Here is a 22,089-nt window from a genome sequence, read left to right on the forward strand (position 1 = left end):
ACAGGTCATCAAAAAAAATCATACACAAGGAGCAAACAAGATTCATTCCAGGGAGGCAAAGCTGGTTCAATATACACAAATCAATTAATGTAATACATCACATCAACAAGAGCAAGATGATTATCTTAATAGACACAGAAAAAGCCCAACCACAGAAAAATCCAACACCCCTTTATGATGAAAGCTCTGGAGAAGCTAGGAAGCCAGAGAACATTTCTCAATACAATCAAGGCTATGTATGACAAACCTACAGCCATTTTTATACTTAATGGCTAAAAGCTAGATATTTCCTCTAAACTCAGGAACAAGACAAGTATGTTCACTCCACTCTCTTCCCTCCTCTTCTATTTGGTATCAGAATGCCTTGCTAGAGGAATAAGACAAGATGTAAACATAAAGGGGATCCAAATAGGGAAAGATGAAGTAAAATTCTCCGTCTTTGCAGATGCCATAATTTGCATTTAAAGCACCCAAAGACTCCACTCCCAAGTTACTCCAGCTGATTTGAAATTTTGACAACTTAGCAGAATAAAACTTAGCAGTATAAAATTAACCCTCAAAAATCAATGGCTTACCTGTATGCCAATAATGAAAAGAGCACAGCTGAAATCAGGAAAACAACCCCTTTTGTAATAGCCCCACAAAAATACCAAGGACTTAACTTAAATAAAGAAGTGAAGGACTTCATTGATAAAAACTTTAAAAACCTGAAAAAAAGGAATTAAAATAGAACTAAGGAAGTGGAAAAACCTCCCATGCTCCTGGATTGGGAGGATTAAAATTGGGAAAATGGCAATATTGTCAAAGGCTATCTACAAATTAATGCAATACCTATCTATACCCCAACCCCATTCTTCAATGAAATAGAAGAAGCAATCCAAAAATTCATAAGGAACAATAAAAGACCCGAATAGCAAAACCAATCCTTAGCAGAATGAACAGTGTTGGAGAAATAACAATACTATACTTCAAACTGTACTACAAGGTCTTAGTAATCAAAACAGCTTGGTGCTCACACAAAAACAGACCTGAAGACCAATGGAATAAAATTGAAGACCCAGAAATGAACCCACAGATCTATAGCCACCTAATCTTCAATAAGGGAGCTAAAAAATAGAATGGAAGAAAAACAGCCTCTTCAGTAAATGGTGCTGGCAAAATTGGTTTAACACCTGTAGAAAACTAAAGCTACATCCTTATGTATCACTCTGCACCAGAATGAACTCCAAATGAATAAAAGACCTCAAAGTCAAAGCAGACACCCTGAAAACATTACAGGAAAGAATAGGAGAAACTCAAGGGCTCATTGCCACAGGCCGAAATTTTCTTAATAAAGATCTATAAACAAAACAAATCAAAGAAAGGTTGGGCAAATGGGACTGCATGAAGCTGCAGGGATTCTGCATGGCAATGGACATAGTAGCAAGATCAACAGAAAACCCACGGATTGGGAGAAGATCTTCACTAGCCATACAATGAACAAGAGTCTCATCTAATATACTTAGAACTCAAAAATAAAATCCTCCAAAAACAAATCTTCAAAGAAACAACTGCTCCATTGATAAGTGTGCTAAAGATTTAAAGAAAGACTTCTCTGAAGAGGAAATAAAAATGGCAAATAGACACGTGAAGAAATGCTCAGCTTCTCTGCCATAAAAGAAATGCAAATTAAAACAATTTTGAGATTCCACCTCACCCCAGTTAGAATAGCTATCCTCATGAACTCTAATAACAAGAGATGCTGGAGGGGATGTGGACAGAGGGAACCCTACTGCATTCTTGGTGGGAATGTAAACTTGGTCGATCACTCTGGAAAACAGTATGGAGGTTCCTCAAATTACTACAAATAGAGCTCCTCTATGACCCAGCAATCCCACCCAAATGAAACCAAACAAGGCCATACTGAAGCTACCAGCACAACTACGTTTATTGCAGCATTATTCACCATAGTTAATATATGGAACCAACCCTGATGCCCCTCAGTAGATGAGTGGATCAAGAAAATGTGGTCTATATATACAATGGAATTCTATGCCTCCCTCAGAAAGAACAGCACCACCCCATTTGTTAGAAAATTGAAAGACTTGTTGTTGGGGGTTTAATTTTTTGAGTTCCAAGTATATTTTAGATATGAGACCCTTGTCAAATCCTCAAAGAAACAACTGCCCAATAAATAAGTGGGCGAAAGACTTAAAGAGAAACTTCTCTGAAGAAGAAAGAAGGATGGCCAAAGACACATGAAGAAATGTTCAACATCCCTAGCCATAAAAGAAATGCAAATCAAAACAATATTGAGATATCACCTCACTCCAGTTAGAATGGCAAAAATCAAGAACTCTAACAACAACAGATGCTGGAGGGGATGTGGACAGAAAGGAACCTTACTTCATTGTTGGTGGGAATGTAAACTTGTTCAACCACTTTGGAAAGCAGTATGGAGGTTCCTCAAAAGACTACACATAGAACTCCCCTATGACCCAGCAATCTCACTTTTGGGCATTTACCCAAATGTTTACAAACAAGACCACACTAAAGCTACCAGCACAACTATGTTTATTGCAGCATTATTTACCATAGCTAAGATATGGAACCAACCCAGATGCCCCTCAGTAGATGGATGGATCAAGAAAATGTGGTATATATACACAATGGAATTCTATGGCTCCATCAGAAAGAATGACATTGCCCCATTTGTTAGGAAATGGAAAGGTTTGGAAAAAATTATATTAAGTGAAGTAAGCCAGGCCCAAAGAAACATAGGTCCCATGGTTTCCCTTATTTGCAATATCTAGTATATGTATGAGTCAAGCGGAAAAGGTCAGATAATGTGATGTCAGGAAAATGAACCCTTAGATATGTATTTTAATGTTTTTTCTTTCATGCATGTGTTTCTAATGCATTTACAAGATTATCTCTTTGTTGCTTTGTATGTCCCTCCCCCACAGTATAACCCCTGCTTTCACTATATTTGATGTCAGTATAACTTGAGGAGGAGATGTGGAAAAACCAGTTGTTTAAGGATACAGGTGGACCTGTTGCAACAATGAGAAGTACAAGTTGTCATGTCCAAAACGAGCTTTACAATGTCGGTGCGGGGGGGGGGGGGGGGAAGGGGGAGGGAAGGAGAAGGATTGGGATTGGGGGGGAGGGGGGAGGCTGGGAAGTGATGTGAAGCGTAAACAAAGGAGGAGGCTGCAATGCTTGGTAAGAAATGTACGCATTATCCTGCCCATGTAATTGTAACTCCTCTGTACAGTATGTTCACAAATAAAATAAAATTTAATTTAAAAAAAAGGAAATTGAAAGACTTGAAAAAATTATAACAACTGAAGTTACCCATTCCAAAAGAAATTTAGGTTCCATGGTTTCCCTTATTTGCAATAATTAGTATACATATAGGCTAATCTTACCTGAAGAGCTGAAAAACTCAAAAAACACTGTATAAATGACCATATAAGATGATGCTAAGTGTAATGAACCTCAAGGTATGGACACAAGAAATCTCTTTATTATTCTTGTGTCAAATGTACTATGTGATTTCTTTTTTTCCTCTTTGTGTGTTCTTTCCCCTGTGGTATAGCTCTGTTGTCACTGTACTTGATTTTGATACCCTGCATTTTGTATATACAATTTTCTAATCTGGGAATGCGAATATCAAAATGTTGAAACAAGGACACAGGATGACTCTTTACAACAAAATGATACCCACAGGACAGTGTATTGGAAACAAACTTTATAATTTCAGGGCTGGGGGTAGGGGGTGGAGGGTTGAGGATGAGGAGTGTGGGAGGTGAGGGAGGAAGGACAACTACAAGGGAAGGGGTAACAATGACCAGCAAGTAATGTACTCATTGCCTTACTCATATAACTGAATCCCCTCAGTATAGTATCTTTACAATAAACTATTTTTTAAAAAAAAGAGAAGAAATAGGCATAGCTGCCATAAGCCCAGCAACAACAACCCTAATCAGTCAGTTGTCCAAGAACCTTTCTCAACTAAACCCCTAAGACTCACTGAAATTGTAGTTGGTTTTATATATATATTTATTTGTCGGTTGTGGGGCTTGAACTCTAGGCCTGAGCGCTGTGTCACTTCTGGTTTTCTGGTTGTTTATTGGAGATAAGAGTTTCACAGACTTTCCTGCCCAGGCTGGCTTTGAACCGCAATCCTCAGATCTCAACCTCCTGAGTAGCTAGGATTACAGGCATGAGCCACTGGCGCCTGGCTGGTTTTTAATATATTTTAACAGTAAAGTATTTTTAAATCTAAAAAAATTACACACACGTACATACACACTGAATACATACACAGTGTTGCTGTTGTTGTCCACTTAATAAAATATAGTATACATTTAAATATTATATTGACTGGGATATGATGAAACCTTCCTGTGACTCACTTTATTAAGATATTCAATTTTTTGGTTGCCTAGAACTGAACCATCAGAATCTCTGAATCATGCCACATGAGAAAAAATAGCAAGATTAATGTTAAAACCACCACACTCATTAGAACATATAAATAATATTATTGTATATATTGCTCTCACCCATAGCCATTTTTGGTATAGCTCTAGTGTATCTACATGTTCTGAGAATATCATACTCTCCTATTCTTCTCCATTAAGAATTTATGTTTCAGGTCACTAGATAGTGTTAATTAAGAATTCTCGATTAATGGCTCCTGGTCATTTTGATTTTCTAAATCTTTCCCTTTAGTATGCTTGTAAGAAAATATTTCCTGAGGTTTTATATATCGACAACAGATTTTCTGGTGCATTTATATGAGAAGTCAGTTTAGCTATATTAAAAAAAAGTGTGGCTCACATTTTCACTTCTTGAGTATTTTAACATATTACTCAATTTGCTTTTAGCTTGAACCATGAATGTCAACAATTTAGATGAAAATGTAATAAATTCCTATATGCCCTTTTCTGTGCTTTCGTATTCCTTCTATATTCTTGCTTTTATATGTTTTATTTCAGAAATTCTTATTATCTATATGTTGTCTTTGCCTTGTTTACTTATTATTTAACTACAGTATTTTCACTTTTGAATTAGTTTTGGATTTTAATGCTTTCTCCTTTAAATATTCTCTTTATTAATTAATGTCTACATGTTTATATTATATATTACCTTTCATATGTTAGTTATTATGGAATTACATATATTTTATGCTACATTTGATATTTTTCTAACTTGTGTCACTTACATTGTAGTTTTACCTAATTCTTATTAAAGCTACTGTTGCATTGCATGCATAAACTGTTTCTTTTAATAGCAACTCCTGTATACAACTATTTTAAAATAAGGAAAATATAAGTAATCAAGTTTCAAAAAGACTGCTTCTTGTATTTTGCAACATTTTAAATGTCTTATCTCATTTAGAAACAAAAATGTAAATTGTGTGCATTTACATTCTCTATAGATGTCATTCTGCTTCTTACATCTTTACTATAATAAAATGTATGGAATTTGACATTTTGCTCAATTGCCACTCAATTTTACATAAAATCAGTTATGCTTTTCTTCTAGTAATTTCCATGTAATTTATTCAGAACTTCTTCAGGGAAAAAGGGGGGAAAACATGATTTACTTCAAATAATTAAGTAAAACAAGCTTTGTTTTCTCCATTTAACTAGTTAATTGAATAACAATACCAATAAAGAGAGCATCCAGGCTATAAGATAGCACTAATGAGAAAACTTCTGCCCTTACAACTGTTTTTGTGTGTGTAGCAATACTGGATTTGAGCTCAAGGTCTAGCACTTTCTATGCAAGTGTTCTGCCACTTGAACCATCCAGCTCTTTTTACCTTCATTTATTTTTAAGATATTGACTTTTCATATGTCTGGGGCTAGCCTCAGACAAGTCTCCTACTTATGCCTCCCAAATATCTGTGATTATAGGCATTAACCAGCATGCCATGTTTGATTTTTGAGACAGGGTCTCGTTGACTTTTTTGTTTATGTTTGCTTAAAACCACAATCTTTCTTCCCTTGCCTTCTGTGTGGCCAGGACTAAACATGTGAGCCATTGTGCCCAGAGTTTTTACTTACAATTACCATCTTCCATCTGTCCCTCCTTGGCTAAAGGAATATTACTTGTATCAGCTTCATGTTAAACTTAATTTTAATTCATTGCATGTCCTATGCATGACATTCCAGTCATACTACTAATGTTATTTTGTTGTCTAAAAGCTCTAGACAGAGGCAGAATAGTCATTCCAGACAGATAGGCATTTAGGAAATGGAAAACTAGTGGGTAATTATACTCTTGTCTGCATATACTATCAAAACAGCATGTCTCACACTAGGTAGATTAGGGAATAGATATGTACTTTCTTTATAGTTTCAGAGAGTGGAGCCTAGGTTCATCCTGTGGCATCTTCTCTTGATTTGTGGCCATCATCATGCTGTGTGTGCACAGAGCTGCCACTGTCCTAGGGAAGGTAGAGAAGCAGGGGGAGACAACAATCATTTCCTCTTGTAAGCCCCAAATCCTATTGGATTAGGACCCACACCTTGTAACTTCATTTCCTGTGAATTCCCTTCTAAAAGACATCTCTAAATACAGCCATTTAGGGATAAAGGCTTGAACATATGAATTTGGGGAAGCACAATTCAGCCTTTAGAATTGATGTAATGAAATAAACTAGCAATTTACAATAATAAATAACCATCTAGATTTGGAGTTTGAGGAAGATGAGAAGTATGAGATTCACTGCTAAGCCTGAGAGGCTCGTTGAAGGTGATCCTGAGAAGGACACCGCATAGGGTTTACCGCATAAGGACTGAAACTGTGACATTGAATTAGGGGCAATCAGGTTACCATCAAAATCAGAAGCTCCAATTGGTGGCAATATACACTGAGTCTGTATTTTGTTATTACTGAGGGCACTAGGACGTGGAGATCTTGTACTCAGAAAATGGCAGACTCAAGATTTCCTCTCTTGTATGCAAGGCTAAGACCAATGCTACTTCTCATTCTCTCCTCTGCCTCACCATTTTACTGAGGGAAGATGCTGAGCCACAAGGCTGAGCTTTTATTTTGACTAGATTCCATTCAGTCGTTTAAGCGGTATTTTGAGCTTTTGGTTTCTATAATGCTATGACTAAATGGAAGAACCTTCCATAGAATACAAATTTGCAGAGACTGATTGAACAGAAATGAAAGGATGTTGAAGCCATGTCTCCTCTGCAGGACGAATATTGTAAGTTATAAAAAACAATTCAGGATGTATTATTCTCAGGGATATTTCACAAAATTGGCATTCATATCCACTGATGGTTCAAGAATTGTCAAACTGAAATGTGTTTGTAAGTATTAGATAGTCTCATAAACACAGCCGAGTGAGCAATGCTTGGAGATTACAGTGAACTCTTTTTCCTACTATAAACTTTGCTACAAATGATAACAGGCAAAAGTGAACAGCATGGCATCTTTCATCTTCTATGACTAATACTATGGTGACTAATAGTATAAAAACCCAAATACAGTATCTAAAATAAAAGACCCACATGATTTTCACTGAAATATGTATTTTAGTAAATTTAGAAATAGCTTGGTAGACAAACTTAGTTTTCTTTCCAAATTGTATTACAACCACTGATGACATCTGGATTTCCTGAATAAAATCCATGGCCATTGTACAATTATTCCATTTACAGATGCTAATCCATTTTAGAAAGCTTTGAAGACAGAGATTCTAATAACTATTCATTATTTCTAAGAAACTTAAGGGCATGTGTCATTTTTCCAATCATTAAAATTATAAGAAATATTCTTCATATAGCAAGTAACATGCCACATATAGTCCTCCTCTGCATCACTATAAAGGCTGGACTAGCAGCAAATTAACTGGCCAGGCATGAACCTTCTGTTCAGCAAGGGTAAAATGACTAATACCCTTGCGAATATTCATGAGAAATTTAGAGACTTGGCAGTAGGTGTTAAAAGCAGAAAAAGAAAGACATAAGGGATGAAAAAAGATGGAAATCACAGGGAAGAAGACAAGAAGCAGTCGACACCAAACACAGGCAGATAAAAGAATAAGGACAAAGCTGGGATATACATACAAATGTGCAAATACTCCACAAGAATATACATAAATACATATATACCACATGCACACATACTGACTCACATGCACATAAAAACCATACACAACACACAAACACACATGCACAGAACAAAAGCACACACAGAAGTACACCACATATACAAACAGACACACTAATGTGTACACCTAAACACAAAGACATTCACATGCACACTCACATACAGAAGACAGTATTTGATATGTAACCCTGACTGACCTCGAACTTGCAATTCTCCATCATACCCAGTTTCCAAGCTCAGATGTTTATAAAGTTTTTTATTTTGGGCTTTGAATTTTTGATGTTGGGGATCAAACTAAGATTTTTTGATTCATAAAATGAAGTGCTTCTTTCTCCTTCATATTATATATAATGTGGCTCAGTGTTTGCTTTGTTCCATTACTTCATTCTGGTATTCAGTACAAAAGAATAAATGAAATGCAAGCCAGGTTGCTTCTAAGACTGAGCAAAGTGTAGCACTTTGAAATTTTGTTTGAATATATCACTTAAACCCTCTAATGTAGCTAATATACACCAGGAAAATTTAGTTCTTCTTTATGTTGTGCATAAAAATGGACAACAAATAACTTGGAGCACCAAAATGATTGACCAAAATGATCACAATGACATAGTACCAGAGTAAGAAGCAATTGATATTTATTGGCAATTTTCTTGTTCTGAATAATTTTGAAATCTCTGAGACCTGGTTTAGTGATTAATTGTCTCCTAGAAAATCTTTGTATCATTCCAAGCTTTATCAAAGTTAACCATGGTGTGGATGTGGGGGACTGAATAGAGTTTCCAGCAACTGTAAGGAATTTTTCATTGAGAAGGCCAACAGACATGTAAAGAATCTGCAGACATTTGTATGAACAATTGAAATCCCCAAGAAGCTCTTTTTATAAATCATAATTGTATGTGCATTCATTTTTTCTTTTTATTGTATATATATATATATATGTTAAAGGTCTATAATAAGTATAAGTTATATGTTTATAACATCCATTTATACTAGAAATAAGATGTAATAATTCTCTTCCTTTGACAAGAAACATTGAATTGTCTCTGTATATTAAAATGTGACAGAACTAGCTCATATCTGTCAACAGTCTTCAACCTGTGAAGACCCATTGATCTCAGTGAAGTCATGGGGATGGAGAGGATCATTCTTCAGGCCAAGACTTTGAATATTTGGTATAAAGTTGGGTATTATACACATCACACTGTTAAATTAAAAGTGGAATAACCAGGAGCAAGTAGTTCACATCTGTAATCCTAGTTACACAGGAGACTGAGATCTGAGGATCATGGTTCAAAACCAACTGAGGCAGGAAAGACTGTAAGACTCTGAACTTCAGTTAACTACGAAAAATCTGGAAGTAGAGTTGGGGCTCAAATGATAGAGCAGTAGTCTTGTGAAAGAAAAGCTCAAGGATAGTGCACAGTTCCTGAGTTCAAGCCCCACAACATGTGTGTGTTGTGTATACACACACACACACACACACACACACACACACACACACACACACACACACACAAATAGAATATGTCCAAAGTAAAAAATTGAACTTTGGACATTTGAGGGTCAGAAAGTCTCATTAGTTTTGTTGAAATTTAACTTATATCTAAAACTTTTCACATATATCAAGAATTTACATTTTACATTTTGCTTTACCATTTTTCAAATTGTTTTTGTTTATTATTCTAAGGGACATGCACACCAACATTTATTACATAAAATTGAAATTGAAGCTTCTCTGCTAGGACACAACTAAATAATTAAATGCTAGTATTAGTTATTATATATTACATATAAAATTGGAAATACATATTTTCATGAGGTTAGAGCTTTTGTTTGAAATTATGCTAAAAAGTTGTGTAACTTGAGCTTGAATCCATTGCAAGTACATGCAGCTTTTATTCTCTACAGGTAAACAGTGCCAATTGATGTTTGAAATTTATCAATAGCACATTCAACAAATTAAACAATGAGTCTGAATAGAAAGCAAAGTATATATATGCATGCATATATATGCATATATCTTAATTCTTTGTTTTATAGGGCACATAATCCTCATTTTTATCCTTTGTTTGCTTATTGTCACCCAGTGAGACAGGTGTAGTTATGCATCCTGTATAATTACAATACTTAAAAACTATTAAACTAGCAAATAAACAAAGATCTTCTGTTTATGTAATGTGAAAATAATCTACCAGGACTTCTCAGATGCATGGCATGTTTGCACACCAACATTCATAATATTTTAATATTTAAAATGGCAGTAATAACATTTAAGTCTATAATATAGGGTAGGAACAAATCAACTTAACTGTTTCTAAGTTAAAGGCAGTAAAACTTGAATAGCTATTAGCTAAATGTAGCTTGGAAAATTACCAAATTTGATATGATAACCACTTTGAAGAGTCCTATTTGATAATTTTGCATCTAATATAACAAATGAAATAAAAGAATCTGCCACCTAGAGTAGCAAGTGAATTCCCCCCTCCCTAAGGCTATTTCTGCAATAAAGGTCTTTATTTGAGTTATTTACTAAATATTCTGAAATAGGAGTTGATTGCAAATATAGATTCTTATGGAAATCGGAGCATTTTAATTCTATACTAGTTAAAATTCCCCATTTGCAAAGACTTTATAATCCAATTTACTGAGATTGCATCCATATCAGTAAATACAATATCCATTTTAAGAGATAAATTCCCATGAAACATTCAGGATTGTACAGTGTCGCATGCCCATAAATAAGTCAGAAAATATGCAATTCACCTATTTGCTCCTTTTCTTCTCCAATTATTTTACTTCAAGTATATTATGCATGTAACCATGAAAGAATAATTTTTGTTCAAACATTTATTTGAAACTGGATAATTTCTTTCAGTGGATGCTAAACTGTTCCCTCATTAAATTTCCATTCATTCGTTTCTATTCATCTAGTGAAAAAGGCTATAGGAGAAAAAGCACAGAAAATCTTGAATTGTATTATCAAGACAAGGTACTGATTGGTGCAGAACAAATTACATGTTGATGTGAATCAAATAGGGAAAACACAGAGGAAGGGTTCTAAAATTTTCATGTGCACACACATCATTATCAGCCTTTGAAAATGATCACTAGGCCTGGGCACTGTCCCTTAGCTATATTTTTCTAAAACTAGTGCTCTACCCCTTGAGCCACAATCCCAATGCTTGTTTTTAGTGTTTAATTGAACTTGAGTCTCATGGACTTTCCTACCCTGGATACCTTCAAGCTCCAATCCTCAAGATCTCAGCCTACTGTATCTAAGGTTACAAATATGAGTTAGGCTTGAGGTTTTGAATTTCTAACAAGGTTCCAAGTTTCGCTACTGTTGTGGCTGCTACCCACAAATTGCCACGCAGTAGATGATGGTAGGGGAAAAATCAGAGTTATCCCAGAAAAATACAGGACAATAAAGAAAATATTCTATATCAGCTTTGAGTAGAAGAACAGTATATATCTGGTCTGCTGTGGGAGTCTGTCAACTGACATAGGCCAACCATAGCATGCAAAGGCTGCAAATCTCAGCAAGGTCCAGTAGCAAGCCTTTGCACTATCTGCCTTTCTCAAATTCTATCTGCTTTTCACTTCAAAGCTTCTGTTCTGAGGGTATAACTGAATTCCACTGTAGTATTAGTCTGTGATCGCAGGAGGAGGTTTCTAATTCTTTTATAACCCATTTCCAGTGACCAAAAGCAATGTAGTTGGTGGGCTCTTCAAGGAAAGACATGAAGCCTCTGATCTCTACCCATGCTGGTTAGAGGTGAAATGGGAAGCAGAGTCATAGAAAAAGGCCCCCAAGTGATCCCTTGAGATTAAACAGGTTGAGCCAATGTGATTAATTTTTAGGGTGGTTGATCTATGACCCATATAAAGCAAATGTCATTTTGTCAGTTCAGAGAATGCTTCAAAAAGGGCCTTGGGTCAGATTATAGCTTCACACTTTAAAAAAAAGTCCAAACGCTTCATCCAGCCATTCTTTTCTAAATACTTGGGGAAACATGGCACCCCTCATTCACATGGTCATTTATAACCTAGTGGCAATGTTTTAGACATTTTAACTCCCTAACTGAAACTAAGTATTAGGGGCTTTACCTAATAATAAAAAAGCCTCTGTCCAGGGTACATGAAAGAGCTTTGCTATTAGGGACTCTGCTATTTGCTTCTCTTTCCTGTCTGCTGTCAAGGTAAGCATTAATTGCAGCCCAAGTGCTCACTTTCATGTAAATGCTCCTCAAATACATTATTAAATACTTCCTTTGATAACACATATCATAGAAAATTGAAGATTAATGTTTTTCCATTTGTCAAAGTGACAGAAAACAATTTGATTATAGTACTAAGTCCATTAACTCTTTGTATCAAACATACAGAAGATAAATGTTTTTTTAAAAATAATTTGTTTTCTTGTTGAAATTATAAATGCAGTTTTTATCTATAATGCAAGAGATGAGTAAATATAAATGGGCAGGAAATGACAGCTCACCATTTAAAAAAAAGTTACAGCACCAAAGAAAATATTGTGTGACGTCAACTTTTGCCATCATGAGATACTGCTGCACCAATATTTATGATATACACATCACTACATAGAACCAGAATATTGTGACAAAAAGCATTTAATAGCAATGTCTTGCTTGGAAATATATATTGAATTTTGCACTACTAAAGATCTTTTCTTTTAATGTCCTTGTAGCAAGTATATGATAGAAATAATCTTCCTTATTGTAAAACATCATTAGCTATTGATAGTTTCAAATTAGTAACTCCAACATGTCCATTGTCATTGAGTCATTTTATTCCTTGTATTTTCTACAATGTTTATTTTCTAAATACTGTTTGTTGAGTTATGACAAACATAAAATATTTTATTAAATAAATATTTTATTAAATACTTTATTAAATAATAAATTCCAGAATGGGTAATTTTTTTATTTGTGTGTGTGTTTTTAACACATTGCATTAGGAATAAAATAGAAAACCTGTCTACCCTTTCTCTTCTCCACTGTTCCACAAACAATACGTGGCCTCATGCCATTCAAATCTATGGCATCCCAGAAGCCTGACGATGGACTGGAGATGAGTGGACAACACCAATGCTGTGTACTACAATGTGTTTCTTTATGCATTAACATTCCATCTATACGAACCCTTTATTGGCATGGATGTGCTGTATAGCTATTGGAAAGAATGTGAGAAAGCAATAGTTAAACACTCTAGAATAAGACTATTTTTTCAAAGTGCAAGAAAAGTTTGCACCTCTCTTATGTTCTGATATTACTTGATTTACCAAAAGCAGGGGAAATAACAATCCAGGTATACTTCTCATGGATAAAAAATGTGTCACATGTAGATGTAGTATGTTTTACGTACATAATCATGAATAATTGTGTGTGGCCATTGTCTTCTTACCCTGATATAATAGGTTGGTTTCTTTAAAAAAAAAAAAAAAAAAGAAAAATCAGGATACTTTTCTCTCAACAAAAGTGAAAACATGCTTGGCTAGAGTTTTTTTTCTTTTCTTTTTTAAATAAGTCACTTGATTAGGGCCCAGAAGGTCATCAGGCAGTTTATACTGAACATCAGCATGTGTGTGTGTCACTTCCCAGATCAGGTAATTCAGCTCACTGTTTGTCCAGTGAGACTAATCCCCATATCTTTGATGACAGTAAACAGAGAACACATTTTCCATAAACTACATCAGGAATGCATCTACCAAATCAGCTGGTAGGTGATAATATCAGTCCAGCATTGAATCCATATTCAGCCAATTTCCAACCAAATTGCACATTTAAATGCAGGAGCATCCTTTTATTAAGTTATGATAAATAAATAGTCAATACAAATATATTAGCAATACACTTATTTTAGAGAGAAAGGAATACAAACTCACAAAATGAGAGAAGATGCATAGTCATGATACACATGGCCAGCCTCCCACCTCAACCAAAAAGCTGAACTTGCTACACTTGCTTAGCTTTCTTTTTCTTTATTTTTAACTTAAACCCCTCCTGAATTTTGAATCTGAGGCAAAAATAAAAGTGAATCTCTTTGCATTGAAATGCTATCTCATTTATAAGAGACATGTTTCTTTACCATATATCTGAATAACAATCTTCTAACCACATTTGTCTTTGCTTAACCCCGTTATTTCCATTTTAAAAATATATGAACTATTATTTTAATAAAATTATTTTACTATAATAAGCAAAATCTATTCTTAGAAATGAAGTCATTGGTCTTAAATTTTAAGGCAGTCCTGTTCAACTATAGGTTATTATGTTAAATTTATTGTGTTAGTTATCTTTTTAATTGGCAATTAATACTAAGCTAATTCTAAAAGAGAGATTTAGGAGACAGAGACATTGTAAGAAAAACTCCTTAAATAAAGGAAAAAAAGATAAAGTGATACTTTTGTGGTTCTTACAGGCTGTGATCATACACTGGCTATAGATAAAGAGTAAGGAATAAACCCACACATCTCAGCCCAGTCCTGGGCCAAGTTTATATTGCAAAATGGGAGAGAGGAATGAATAAAGAAGGGGGAATTCCAAGGAACATAAAGGGTAACTGATGCCCTTATGTTTAGAAGGTTAAATCGATTTTTATATGGTTTTAATTTGGAAGGGAATTTAATGTAAGTTTATTAACCAAGATCTTTAAAATGTTATAAAAATATGCATTCATGTATAATGTAGAATTTCAAGATTAGAGTTGTTTTTGCTTTTTGCCTTGGCTACTAAACTGAAATGGATGATACCTATGAACTTCAACGTTGGCACTCCATAGTAATAAAGATGTTTCTTTTCTACCTTCCCCATCCCCATTGTGGAGCTTGAACTCAGCTCAACGTGAACACTCTACCACTTGAGCCGCAGTGCCACTTCCAGTTTTCTGGTTGTTTATTGGAGATAGAGTCTCACAGACTTTCCTGCCAGGCTGGCTTTGAACCAGGATCCTCAGATCTTAGCCTCCTGAGTAGTTAGGATGACAGGTGTAGTCTGTAATTACAGATTACAGTGCCCAGCTAATAAAGACATTTCTATGCCCAGAAAATTAGAAGTAGCCTCCTAAGAGGCATCATTTTGTGTCTGGTATTAACAAATCATCTCTGGACCATTGTGAGCTATTCCATACTGGCCATTGGCAAGTTGCCATTGGTTCACTTTCTTAACACGTGTATTTTACTTGAATTCTTACAGTTATCACAGGTAAAGATAAAATATTTGGGGGACCAAATATATGAAAATATTGTCAGTCTTTCTTTTACTGTGTCAGGATAGACTTCTAGTCCTTAAACACAAAGATTTGAACTCTCTCTTGATATATAATATGTGATATGGGAAGACTATTTGTTTGTGTAGGAAAAAAAGCAACCATTATCTAAGTTTGAAAAACGATTCTAAATCAATTTAGGTTTCAATTGTACATCTCTGATTTCAGAAGTGAAAGAACAGAGAGAGGGAACAATAATTAATATAATATGGCTGTGGTTTTGACAGGAATGTCAGTTGAGATACAGGGTAATATGAGAGGGTTCAGAAGCATATATCAGATGGTCCAGTATGCTATTCAGTTTCCCAAATGTGTCCTGCATTTGGGATGCCAAGAGAAAGAGAAAGAATATTTTTTTAATTTCAGTGAAAAAATTAAATATGGATGGATAGCTTAAAACACATAAAACTTGCATTTTAAAGTGAAACTACAAAAAAAAATTACCTAGAGCACCAAAATTCAATTAAATAAATGGCGAAGTCTGCTTCCGTGTTTCTTTTAGGAAGCAGGTGTTTGGATATATTCCAAGTCTTCTCAAATTGCTTATGCAACTTTTCTATAGATTTTTCATACATGTTTCTATATTTCACAATATAAATCAACTGTTTCAAGGACATGCTACACACTTGTCTTTACAAACTTCTCTTAAAAACAAGATGAAAAAGAAAAACACATGTTTGTGACATAGGAAAATCAATTTCATGACGAGCAGAAGCAGGCATCACAGAGTTTTGCAGGTACCTGCACAAAACTTTATTACAAACCTACTAAAATCATGCTTGGAAAAATTTGTAAAAAGCTTGGAAAAAGTTTTGAAAAGAACAAAAAGTGGTAAGGTTTTTCACCATGAATCAAGTGAAAAGACAGATTATATGGTTTTTCCTCCGTATCCACAGGTTTTGCAACCATGGTAATCAAGCACACAACAAGGATATGTTAAGACCTCCAATGATGTGGAACAGGTACAGATTTTCTCTCTTGTCATTATTCCTTAAATAAGTCAGTATAACTGCTTTTTGTATCTAGAAAGAATGCACAGAGGTTTGTACAAGTACTGTGTGTTTTGGATAAGGAACTTGAGCATTAGCAGAGTTGGATATTTGCCAGGAATCCTTGAATCCAAATACAAAGAGCTACCATGACATGCTACAGTATCTTCCCATAATTAAAATGCTGATATAATTACATAGAAAAGTCGACACAGAAAAAGACTAGAAATGTAGACAAAAATTCATAATGGTTAACAATAACATGATGACTCCAAATGGATCAAAGACCTTGCAGCACTCTGAAAACATTAAAGGGTGGAATAGGAGAAACCCTACTTCTTAGCACAGGCTGAAAATTTCTTAATAGAGGCTCAGAAATACAACAAATCAAAGAAAGGTTGGACAAATAGGTTTGCGTGAAATTGCAGAGCTTCTGCATGGCAAAAGACAAAGCTAGCAAGATCAATAGAAAGTCCATGGATTGGGAGATCTTCACTAGCCATACAAGACACAAGGGTCTCATATCTAAAATATACCTGAACCCATGTAACTGTAACTCCTCTGTAAGGTATTTTCATAATAAAAAATATACCTGGAACTCAAAAAATTAAATCCCCCAACAACAAATCCTCAAAGAAACAACTGCCCAATAAATAATTGGACTAAAGACTTACAAACTTCTCTGAAGAGCAAAGAAGAATGGCCAATAGACACATGAAGAAATGCTCAACCTCTCCAGCCATAAAAAAATGCAAATCAAAACAACACTGAGATACCACCTCATCCCAGTTAGAATGGCTATAATCAAGAACTCTAATAACAACAGAGGCTGGAGGGGAGGTGGACAAAAGGGAACCCTACTGCAATGTTGGTGGGAGTGTAAACTTGTTCAACCACTTTGGAAAGTAGTATGGAGGTTCCTCAAAAGACTCCACATAGAGCTCCCCTATGACCCAGCAATCTCACTTTTGGGCATTTACCCAAATGATCACAAACAAGACCATACTAAAGCTACCAGCACAACTATGTTTATTTCAGCATTATATACCATAGTTAAGATATGGAACCAATCTAGAAGCCCCTCAGTAGATGGATGGATCAAGAAAATGTGGTATATATACACAATGGAATTCTATGCTTCCATCAGAAAGAATGACATTTTCCCATTTGTTAGGAAATTGAAAGACTTGGAAACAATTATATTAAGTGAAGTAAGCCAGGTCCAAAGAAACTTAGGTCCCATGGTTTCTCTTATTTGCAATAACTAGTATATGACTTAGACAAACAGAAATGGTCAGATAAGTTGATGTTAGGCGAAATGAACCCCAAGATAAGGACTCAAATGGTTTTTCTTTCTTGCTATTGTTTTTAACATATTTATAAGATGATTTCTTTGTTGCTTTCTATGTCCCTCCCCCACTGTATAACCCCTGTTTTCACTGTATTTGATGTTGGTATAATTTGGGGAGGGAAAGGGAAAAAACAAATTGTTTAAGTAGGGATACAGTGGACCCATTATAACAATGAGATATACAAGAGGTCTTGATGAAAAACAAAATTTACAACATTAGCGGGGGAGGGGAATGGGAGGGCAGGGATTGTAAGGGGAAACAAAGGAGGAGGCAACAATGCTTGATAAGAAATATACTCATTACCTTGCTCATGTAACTGTCACTCCTTTGTACGGTATCTACACAATTAAAAAAAGAATAAAAAATTTAAAAATTGCATATTTAAAAATGCATAAGTATAAAGAAATAATGCTAATATTAAATGAGTTAAGCCTAAGAGGTTTTGAATTGAATAATAAATTTCTCAATTAAGTATACGCACAATGAAGGATCACTTCTAATAATTAACGATGTGTATATACCTGGAGATGAGCAAAACAGCAATTTAGTCATGCCAAAAAAAAGTACCAAAGGTTAAAGGAGATTTAAAACAAAAACAAAAACAAAAACTAACACACAGACACACACCTAAAGTAAAAAAGAAAGAAAACCAAATAGAAAACAATCTTTAAAAATGTTTGAAATTAGGTAGAAAAACGATTTCTTCAATTTTTTTGGGGGGAGTGGGGTGGGAGGATATTTTATCTCCCCTGTGTAACCAGTCTCTTGATGTAGTCTCTGGTTTGTTTGTGGTTTTTGGTTTTCCTGTGGCTTGATTGGTTTCTTAAATCAGTTTGTTTGAGCAGGCAGAAAGTAGCTTGGCCTTACCCAGGACTTTGTGATCCTCCTCCCAGGCTAGTTCAGTGGAAGATATGCTTTGAGTTTCTCAAAAGAGGGAGATGGCTTTTTCCTCTAGCTTGGAGTTGCTGTGATGAGGCTAGGTTGTGGGTGGGGTTGAAGCCTATCAGCAATTAGTAGAAAAGGGCTAGTTCTAGAGACACTCACAGAGCTCTGCCTGGATCCATTCTCAGGATTTGTGTTTACTGAGTTTCAATTGTTTTTGTTTTATCCCTCCTGCTTCTGAATACTGGAGAGGGGCAGCCTCTGGCTCTGTTTACCCAGTGAAGAAAGTCACTCCTCCAAGGGTGGAGCTATCCCTGCCTTGGAAGCATAACTATCCCCTGGGTATAAGTGAGCATGGCAGGTCAGGTTCCTGTGACCTGTTGCATGGCTCTTATTGTTTTCTTCCAAGGCCCGAGTTAGAGCTAGCTGCTCTGGCCAGGCCTTTGTCAGTATCATAGATGGAGTTCTTCTCAGCTGGTGGAGGAGGATCTACCTTCCCACTGCTTCTCTGTGAGAAGGAGTGAAGGAAGATGTGTTGGGTGTACTCACTCCAGTCTCTTGGTTTCCAGGCGGTCCATGGTCTGTGATCAGCAGGATGAAGAGTTCTACTCTTTGTCAGTTCTTGCTGGCAGTGAGTAGAATATGCTCATGCACCAGGTCTGGTACCTTTGTCCTAGGCTCTCTCTGTTGATATGGTGGATGTAGAAACAGCCCCAACACCGCTATGGCAGACACGGGGAAGTGCTCAGATCTGTCTTCTTAACCAAGCTGCCTGAATTTTTCCTCTCTGGCCAAACTCTCTGTACTGTGATGGCACACTTGGTATGATTCTCTAGCCTAGAACTTTTTTTGGGGGGGAGGGGGAGATTTTTGTAGCTTTTCTATTTTATTCTAAGGAGCCTCTTTTTCACCGCAGATTTTTTTGTTAGCATCAGTTAGTTGTACAAGGGAGATTCATTCTGACAGATTCATATTTACACACAGTGTACCTTGATCATTCTGATCCGCCTTCACTCTTCCTCAGTCCCCCTTTCCACTTCCCAAGCCAATCTTAGCAAGCTGTACTTACATGTACATGAAATATTTGGTCTATCTTCACTCTCCTCTGCCCTTTTGTTTTCCCTCCTACTCTCATGACTCCTCACTCACTGGGCAGGACATGTTTTACATTCCCAATGATATCTTGAATTGAAAAAAATTCCCTTGTCTATTAAATTTTCATCATTTTAAACTTCTCTGTTTGATAAGCATTCAGTATACTTACATTTTTAATTTATAAAAAGTGTTAGACTGCTAAAAGTTTTTTTTTTTTCTGAAAATTACAAATACCTAACATCTTAAAAGAAAGCTAGCTGGAATACAGACAAATGCTTCACCTAGCTGAACTATTTCATCTGTGCAGATGTATGTTACTCTAGCCTAGAACTATTCACTGGAACATTGCTTTCTATGCAAGATTTTGTTTAGCCTCCAGCTTCTCCTCTGCCATCTTCCTCTGGATTCCTCCCACCTTAGCTTTTATACCTATTCTCTCCCACTCTGATCCTAAAACTGTATATTCTCTAAAGGTTCATTCTGACCAGATTGACTTTCATGCTAAGTTGTTGTTGTGTTGTTTTGTCTCAGGAAATGTCTTTTGTTCGCATGATTTGTATTTTTTACACAAATTCCAAGTGGCCTTTTTCTTAATCTTAACATTTAAATATCCAGCAGCCCTTTGGATGAATTCACATTGACCTTTACGCTAAACGTAACCATCCTCATTTTCCCTCTCACATGAGATTCACTTTCATGATTTACCTCTTTCCAGTGTATCTATAATTATCAAAGCTTACTTTTAGTGGAGAGGGAGTGTCTTCTGAGCATGTTCTCCTGACTGTTGGCAGGCATATTTGTACCTACCACATACCTGTACTCTCAGCTCACCTATTTGCTCAGCTACTTAGAAGACAGAGATTTGGAGGATCACAGTTTGGGACTAGCTTGGGCAAAAATTTAGCTAAATTCCATCTCAAGTAACAAGGTAGATATTCTATTGTGTGCCTATGCTTCCAGATACTTGAGAGGTTATAAATAGAAGGATCATAAAAAAGGTCAATGTGGGCAAAAATGAGAGATTTTATCTAAAAAATAACAAAGTAAACCAAAAACCACATAAGTCTGAGTATGTGGCTGAAGTGGTAGGGTACCTGCCTAGTAAGTGTGAGTGAGTAAATTTAAGTTAAAAATATGCCTAGGAAGTCTATTTACCATTGATGCCAGAGGCATTAGTTTTCCAGTTTGTCATACATAAACAAGAAACTACAGCACCAGTAACCTTAAACACAGAAGTTTATTTTCCCACAGTTCTGAAGGCCAGTAGTCTGAGATCAGGATTTTGGTAAGAATAATTTCTCCTGAGGTCTGTGATAGAAAGATGAGATTGGAAGTTTTCCCATATATACTTTGTTCTAATTCCCTTTTTTTTTTTTTACAAAAAACTCTTAAGTGTTCACTTCGAGTCCACTTAAAGGAGTCTTGTTTCAATGACATCTGTATAAAAACAAAACAATAAAACCTCAGGCTCTACACATGGATTGCTGGGATGAATTCAGTTCAGAACAGCAGACATCTAGGCCTAAGGAGTTGTTGACCATAAGTGCCAGTTCATTGTCATGACCTTTCCATCTACAGGGCAGTTCACAATGTGGCAGCTGGCTTTAGGGAATGAGAAACAGAAGTGCAAGAGGGTAAGCCAGGAAAGCCTGCATCTTTTTATAACTGTAAGAGTGACATTGAATCACATTCTCTATGTTCTTCTCATGGTGAGTGATGTCCTAATCCCATTTGTTTGCATTTCTCTATAGAGTTTGGTGTAATTCTCACCTCTTTTTCTCAAGTTGGAATTTTAGTCACTAACTCTGGAAAAAATGGCACATGTCATTTCTGATGTCCCGTTACATTATGTTTTAGTGTTTTTTTTTAAATTAAAGGCAGCATTTCATCTCGATAAAGTGCCTCATTCTTAGAAATCTTTCAGAGGTCTACAAAAAATAAGGAATATAGCTTCCTAGGTTACATAAACAAAAGCTCTTTATGCAAATGCAGAGCCTCAGAAATTCATGCTGTAGTGCTATAGAAAACAACCACCTACTTACTCTCACCCGGCATGCACACCAAAGCTCCATCATCCAGATGTGTGTTGTACATGTCAACCAGAAAATAAACTAATCAATTCTCCACAGATATGTTCATTCTAATTCTGTGACACCACATATGGAAGTGCATTTTTCTGGTAATAATACTAGATGGTAGAGTGAGGATGAACAAAATGAAGTAATAGAAAGTCAAGCCACATTCCTCAGCCTTCTCAGTGAAAAAGCTAATGCCACACTTCCTAGCCTCTGACACTTCTGATTGTTTCCAGTTGAATATGGTGAACACTAAAGTGGTAAAAAAATTAATATTATGGCTATGCG

This window comes from Dipodomys merriami, unplaced genomic scaffold (genome assembly GCF_024711535.1).
Source record: "Dipodomys merriami isolate MVZ:Mamm:240054 unplaced genomic scaffold, mDipMer1.0.p SCAF_1, whole genome shotgun sequence".
Lineage (NCBI taxonomy): Eukaryota > Metazoa > Chordata > Mammalia > Rodentia > Heteromyidae > Dipodomys > Dipodomys merriami.